Below are 7,206 nucleotides of genomic sequence, written 5' to 3'. Positions count from 1 at the left end.
TTTTATAAAAGGAAAGTTTTATTTAATTAATTATTTTATTAAGTTGAGATTTAATTTAGGAAAGTTTTATTTTAGTTAAGTTTTATTAGGAAAGGGATTAGAAAAGACTAAAAAAGGAAATTTTAGGTAATAAGGGTTTCTAGAGAAAGGGGTATAAATATTCAACACTTGGGCAAATTAAACTTTGTCCAGAGTGGAGAATACCCAAGGTAAACTTTCTCTCCCTTCTCTTTTATTTCTTTTTCTTTTTTTTCTTTTCCCCTTCCCCTTTTCGGCACTCACAACCGCCGGCCACCACCACACCACCGGTGGGCCGTCGGCCACCACTAGCAGCAGCCAGCAACAGCGGCGGCGCCACCAGTAGTCGGTTGTGGTGTCGTGGCTGCTGTACGGCCACCCTTTCGAAAAAAAAAATTATTCCTTTTTATTTTTCTTTTGTTTAAGCCTATATCTAATTATAAATTATGAGTTTTGTGATGGTTTTATGATGATTGATTTTAAGTATGATGTGAATTAATTTTCAGATTTTAAATTTAATTAAAAAGCCTCAATTTTTGAAATCCTAGATTTATAAATAATTGATTATTGAAAGAATATGATTTAGGGTGGTTTAAACCTTTAATTTGAGGGCTTTCAAGTATAATTACAGCAAGTTTTCATGAAATAATATTGCTGGAATTTTTGTTAGTAAGCAAAAATTAAGTTTCTTGAAGGAATTTTGACTACCCATTAATTGGGATTAAAGTAAGAGGTTTTAAATTAATTTTCAGCTTGTTTTAATTAAATTATGAGTGGTTTAATAAGAGTATATATTGCTAGAAATTTGTGTGGAGTAGATTTTAATGCCATATATGATTTTGGATTGTAGGAGACTTCCAACTGAGTGATTTCTATTAGTCGTAGCGATTTTAAGATCGTATTCAAGGTACGTTCGCGTACTTAGTATATTTTTTATGATGTAGTAACATGCTAGGCTTGATTAATTAATCCCAAGTAGTATCATGCTAGATTATGATTGGAAATTGTGATTTGGTTGATATTGGTGATTGAATTATGAAGCATGATTTATTTGTGATGGATTAATGATTGGAAAATAATCATTTGACATGTTGAATATGAACCACGCTTTTATTTATGGCATGATAGAAAGCATGTTTAATTAAATTACATGTTTAATTTAGTTTGAAATATTAAAAAGGAATTTTATTATGATTCATATAATTTTTATTGATGTTATAAGCATGAGAAATGAGCTATGTAAGTGTCTATGTACACGAGGAATAAATTATATATTGGTGCCTCGGTGCACTTAATGTGATTCTAACACCGGGGATAGGAATTGTGGCGCATTATGTGTTTAAGGTGTCTTTGACACCGAGGTAGATTTAAAAAGGGTTTAACATTAAATATTATGTGGTCACTAATTATTCAAGAATTAAATTGGTATGTTTGATTGTTTAAATAATTATTATGATTGAATGATTATAGTTTGAGAGTCATCACCAAGTCTAATAATATGTAAATAACATAAAGTGAAAGAGATTACGCACCAAAACTCTTGGAACGTATATACCTTGAGTATGAACATATGGGGTGAGTTATGCGATTTTATATTTGACCATAACTTCTACTGGGAGTACAGGGCGCAGTATCTTCCTTTTATTATTATGCGTAGGAATTCCGCCACTTACGAGTGGTTCTTTTATATTGGCACGGTTAGCTCCCGTGTTAGTACCCCTTTATTGGGGCAGGTTAGGGGGAAACCCGTTCGATGCGTAATCAATACTAAATAAATTACTTCCTCCGTTAACTATTATTTGAAACAAAGAGGGTGTTTGTGGACTCCTAGGTAAAATTTGTTTGTGAGAGTAAAATGGAGAGAGAAAAAGTTGGGTGCATGTGATGAGGAGAGAGATAGAGAGAAATGATTATCTAAAAAGGAAAAAAAAACATTTGTTGCACATAATAGTTAGCATTCATTTATAGTATATGTTGCAAATAACCGTTAACGAAGGTAGTATTTAGTTACTTAGTTGGGAAGTCTTGTTGTATGTTGTGTGCTTGTAAACAGGTGCAACGAGGTAAGTCGTGTATTGATAGGTGCAAGCATGTTAGTGTGTTTAACTACGCTTATGTACTCAGCTTTGCTGATTGTGTGTTTGTTGGCCTTGTCTTTACCTTGGCCCTATGATGACTCATTTTCAATGGAGAGTAGTGGAAACAAGTAGAGAGAAGCTTTTCAGGTGATGAAGCATATTCATGATGGGCATGAGTGAAGAGCGAATCATGCTAGTTTCCATAAGTTTATGATATGTTTATTACTTTAATTATTTTATTATATTATGTTTGTGAGACTAACGCAAAGGTTTTGAATTGGTTCGGTTTTGTTAAGGGCCTACAATGGTTCCAAGTTATAGGTTGACTTTGTTTTACTTTGGTTTGACTTTACTTTTGTTGGTTGACTTTTTAAGTTGAATTGTTTTGAAGGTTTTTAAAAGTAGTCTTCCACTGTGTGTCTTTGATAGTTGCCTTTGCCGTTTTCACGGTGGCGGTATGTCTTAGATTTTCCTATTTTGAGTTTTAAACAGAGCAAAATAAGTATTTTAAAAGAAAGGAATTTCTAGGGTGTTGCAACGTATATGTGCGCAAGAATATTTGTGTATGCGTAGTATCATGCTAGGATTGTGAATTGTGATCGAAGTGATGAATTAGTAGCATGTTTGGTTGATTATATGCTTGGAATTTATGTTGGTTAAACATGAATTATTATGCAAGCATGTGAATATAATATTTGGAGCATGATACAAGTTAAATATATGTGAATCATGGAAGTATGTTTTATTTCTGAGTATCAAGGAAGCATGAAATTAATAAGCAAGGCTTATGTATGTTTAAAAGAGCTATAATTAGAATTATTGAACATGATTCATGAATTTTATTCTCATCCATTTATTATTGGTGCTGAGTTAAGGAAGTTAGTTTATTTATTTGCTCACTCAAGTAAGTTGAGATCGAGTCTAGAAAGTTTATTAGTGCATTCAATGCACTAAGGTAGTAATCGTGTAATTTTGTGCACAAAACTAGGCAAGGAACCTTAATTAAAATAAATAGTATGTGCTCTCTAATTAATTCAAGAATTAATTAGAAGTATGTGTTGATTATTATTATGTTTATTCTTGATTGATTGGTTGGAGTCTTCACATGTTAAATTGATAAATCACGTAGAGTATAAGAGGATACGCACTAAAACTCTAGGAACGTATATACCTTGAGTATGAACATATGGGAGGAGTTATGGGGTTTTATATTTAACCATAGCTTCTACAGGGGTACAAGACGCTGTACTTTCTTTTATTATTACTCCCTCCATTTCATAATGTTAGTCCCATATAAAATCAATCACATAAAATAAGAAAAGAAATATATTTGGAATCTAACATTAAAGTACAACATAATTCATAATTAGTTTACCATATTTAACTTTTTTAATTTTTTATTAGGAAAACACAAGTCATAATTGCATAATTTAAGGTAAAGATTTCCTTACTTAGAGTCATGTCATTAATCCACAAATTATTAATTCCAAAAAAAATCAAGTTATAAATGAAATATATTCAATATGGGTATATCTTTTTGAAATGCCCAAAATAGTATATGGGACTAACATTATGAAACGGAGGGAGTATTATTTATGCGCTGGAATTCCGTCAGCAAGGTGTGACATAGTAGGTGCCAATTGGGGTAGCTCTCTGGTTGGAAGCTCCATTTTTAATGGGCTATATGTAATACCCCGTATTTTTAAGTCGTTTAATAATACAAAAATATTTATATGAATTTACGGAGATAATTTTATAATTATGAAGGTTTTAATCATACGAGTCAAGTTAAAATTTTGTCGCGTCCGAAAATTAGATTTTTAATAGTTAACACTTTGTACCCGATTCAGACGACAAAGTACAAAATTTCCTTTTTATACACAAGTTCAATTCATATGTGAAGTACACTAGTACTACACAAAAATGGTACGTCAACCTACCTATTAGCGTTATACTTCAATATTACCAATTTTTTTTTAATATATATATATATATATATATATATATATATATATATATATATATATATATATATATATATATATATATATATATATATATATATATATATATATATATATTGATGAAACTATGTCGGCAAGGGGGGAGCTAATTACCCACTTGCCTCCTACATTGAACATTATGGTTGAAATAGTATCAACACCTCCACTATAAATAGCCATGGATGGAGTCCATTGTTGCCATCCCATCTTCTTCCTCCAAGCTTTCTGTTCCTCCTTTCTCCTTCCTTCTCCATACTTACTTTCTTCTAACTTTTGTTTTGTGGTTGTGAGCTTCATCCCGAACACCAACCGTCATACCTACCCCTTATTCCTCCCTTAATTATTACTTCATATAGTTACACTTCTTAACTTGATTTTTCACTAATTTTGATCCTAATTACTAGCAACTACTACTAATTTAAGTACTATTACTATACATCTCATTATTCTATTATTATTATTATTACTATTGTTGTTGATACCACTACACTGCTACTCACATACATACACATACTACGTATCATTACTACTACTTTTCTTATTATTAGTATTATTATTATTATTATTATTATATTATTATTATTATTATTGTTGTTGTTGTTATTATTATTATTATTACTATTATTAGCAACAACTACTTACATACATAAGTTATATACTAGTGCTACTTACGTATGTATGATACTACTACTTCTACTTTTATTATTATTATTATTATTATTATTATTATTATTATTATTATTATAATTATTATGGATTATTAAAGATTATTTTATAAAGGCAAGTGTTAATTTTATAAAAGGGTTATGATAATAAATTGTTCATGCACAACTAGTTTAAGTCGGTATTCTAATTCTCGTGTCTATGGGTTGAAAAGTATTTGATTAGGATTATTGGTTTGTTGTAGGAAGAATTTGGAGTTTGTAATTAGGATTTTCGTACTTGTGTGCAAAGATCAAGGTACGTACAAGTGGCTAGATCTTTTATAAAGTGACTTTTGTATGCAACGTGATTTACATGTTAGTGATTTCGAACCATGTTTTAATGATTGTGAAATATTTCGGTAAAACATGTTTTTAATTGTTTGATCTCAAATGTTTAAATATTTTATATGGTTGATTATAAACTTGCATTGATATTCAAGATGTTTAAAAAGGAAGTTTTATTGTTCAAATTATCCCGAGTATGGGATATTGGAAGGTTTATCTATCGGATTTATTTATTGGATTTTGGATTCATGACTCCTACTATGCGGAGATAAAATTGAAGACTATGGGCTATGTATGACCTAGTCTCTCCCCTTGATAGCACTATGTAAAGGAGTTACTAGCTTGGAGGGTGTGCACACTTAGGTGGAAAAATGATTTGCGAAAATGAGGTTTGAACCCATATTATATTCTATTCGGAACTATCTTTGAAAGATGCCGATTGTGGATTTTCTATTCAGGAGTGGTTTGAATAACTTACGATTTATTAAAGTCGGATCTTTTCAAAAGCATGTTTAATTAACTAAATTGATTTTACATGTCTAGAATTTGTATGTACTTAGCATTTTGGCTAATACGTACTTCTCTTTTGTTTTGGCTTGGCCCTACTTATCATAAATGATGAGTAGATAGGTGATGGCGATCAGACGACGTGAATTATATGCTGCATTGGGAACGATGGGCGGTGATCACCTAGTTTAATTTAGTAAACATAGTATCAGTGTTGTAGTTACTTTTGTAGTTACTTTGGAAGTGTTTTAAAACTATTACTATTATTATTAATAAAGAATAAGTAATTTTAAGTTGACTGTGATTGTATGGCAAGCATGTTTTATTACTATTCTTATTGATAGGATGTTCATGTTAGTGTGGTGCATATGTACTTAGCTTTTGCTGATTCGTACTTTTGTGTTTGTGTTCTTTGGTTGACCCTAATATGACCCATTTATATGGTGAGTAGAGGGTTGAAATAAAGAGGAAGTGACAGGTAGTTGAAGCATGAAGAGCATGATGGGAATTAGTGCCAAGAGTTACTTGTTATGCTTTCCTAGTTTTATGTTTTGAATTATTTATTATAGACTAAACTTTATGTGTTATTTTAAAGTTGGATTTTTGAAAGGGCCATGTTTGGAATGATTCCAACTTGTGATTTAATTATTTTTATTTTTGTTTTGAGGTTATGAACTCAAGTTTTATTTTGAAAGTTGGTTTTTATTTTAGACTTCCGCCGTGTAACTTTGAAAAATAGTCTTAGCCGTTATCACGGTGGCAGTAATATTTTGGTTATTTCCTTAAAATTGTTTTAATTAGAATAAAAAGAGTGATTTAAAATAAGGGAATTTCCGAGGTATTACAGGGGGGCCCTTGAGCGATCGCTCAATGAGCTCCCCCTAATAGCCGGTCCTAATCAACTAGGGTGATTATGAGAAGATCACACATTGATATTTTTCTTTCATCATATATTTTATAATACTAAAACAATCACTATGAATGACACGTGTCAATTCCTAGTGCTCTTTTTTTCCCTCCAAAAATCCCCTTCCCCTTTTTATTTTTTATTTTTTAATTTTTTTGTCAATATATACTATCAACTACTTACTATAAAATTTGCACAAAATATTCACCATATCATATAATTGTAATAATTTTGATTCATATATTTTCCATATTTATATTACAATATTTTCCCTATCTTTTACTTTGTATATTTTAATTTAAAATTAGAGCTGACAATTGTGTCGTGTCATGTCGTGTTGTGTTCCGGTTTGAAATTAAACGGGTTGAGAAGCTTCAACACTAACCTAACCCATTTGCTGAACAAGTTGTGTTGTGTTGACTCGTTTAATTAACAAGTCGGAAACACGACCTTGACACAAACCCGCTTTTTTCGTGTCCGTTTCATATCATGTTGTCGTGGTATATGAAAAAATGTTAGCCTCATTTAATAAATTTATCAAAATTTCCATAATTTATTAGGTTTTTTCTTAGTCAGGTTGAGTCGTGTTAATAAATATATTATAATTGCATTTTATTCATGATATTTTATTAAAAAATATTATTACTTTCTAATTAAAACTAGTGAAATTACTGTGCATGACACATGCCCTAATCTAGTTGTAT

This window comes from Chenopodium album, chromosome 11 (genome assembly GCF_948465745.1).
Source record: "Chenopodium album chromosome 11, dcCheAlbu1.1, whole genome shotgun sequence".
Lineage (NCBI taxonomy): Eukaryota > Viridiplantae > Streptophyta > Magnoliopsida > Caryophyllales > Amaranthaceae > Chenopodium > Chenopodium album.
This window is presented reverse-complemented; position numbering follows the sequence as displayed.